Genomic DNA, 1,054 nt, shown 5'->3' with positions numbered 1-1,054 from the left:
GAAAGAGTTAGGGAGAGATGGTGAAAGAGTTAGGGAGAGATGGAGAAAGGTAGGGAGAGATGGTGAAAGAGTTAGAGAGAGATGGTGAAAGAGTTAGGGAGAGATGGTGAAAGAGTTAGGGAGAGATGGTGAAAGAGTTAGGGAGAGATGGTGAAAGGTAGGGAGTGAAGGTGAAAGAGTTAGGGAGAGATGGAGAAAGAGTTAGGGAGAGATGGTGAAAGAGTTAGAGAGAGATGGTGAAAGAGTTAGGGAGAGATGGTGAAAGATTAGGGAGAGATGGTGAAAGAGTTAGAGAGAGATAGTGAAAGAGTTAGGGGGAGATGGTGAAAGAGTTAGGGAGAGATGGTGAAAGAGTTAGGGAGAGATGGTGAAAGAGTTAGGGAGAGATGGTGAAAGAGTTAGGGTGAGATGGTGAAAGGTAGGGAGAGATGGTGAAAGAGTGAGAGAGAGATGGTGAAAGAGTTAGGGAGAGATGGTGAAAGAGTTAGGGAGAGATGGTGAAAAGGTAGGGGAGAAGAGATTGAGAATGGTGAAAGAGTTAGGGAGAGATGGTGAAAGAGTTAGGGAGAGATGGTGAAAGAGTTAGGGAGAGATGGTGAAAGAGTTAGGAGAGATGGTGAAAGAGTTAGGGAGAGATGGTGAAAGAGTTAGAGAGAGATGGTGAAAGAGTTAGAGGAGAGATGGTGAAAGAGTTAGGGAGAGATGGTGAAAGAGTTAGGAGTGATGGTGAAAGAGTTAGGAGAGATGGTGAAAGAGTTAGAGAGAGATGGTGAAAGAGTTAGGGAGAGATGGTGAAAGAGTTAGGAGAGATGGTGACAAGAGTTAGGGAGAGATGGTGAAAGAGTTAGGGAGAGATGGTGAAAGAGTTAGGGAGAGATGGTGAAAGAGTTAGGGAGAGATGGAAAAAGTAGGGAGAGATGGTGAAAGAGAGTTAGGGAGAGATGGTGAAAGAGTGAGGGAGAGATGGTGAAAGAGTTAGGGAGAGATGGTGAAAGAGTTAGGAGAGATGGAAAAAGTAGGGAGAGATGGTGAAAGAGTTAGGGAGAGATGGTGA

The sequence above is a fragment of the Pristiophorus japonicus genome, unplaced genomic scaffold, assembly GCF_044704955.1.
Source record: "Pristiophorus japonicus isolate sPriJap1 unplaced genomic scaffold, sPriJap1.hap1 HAP1_SCAFFOLD_58, whole genome shotgun sequence".
In the NCBI taxonomy this organism is placed as follows: domain Eukaryota; kingdom Metazoa; phylum Chordata; class Chondrichthyes; family Pristiophoridae; genus Pristiophorus; species Pristiophorus japonicus.
This window is presented reverse-complemented; position numbering follows the sequence as displayed.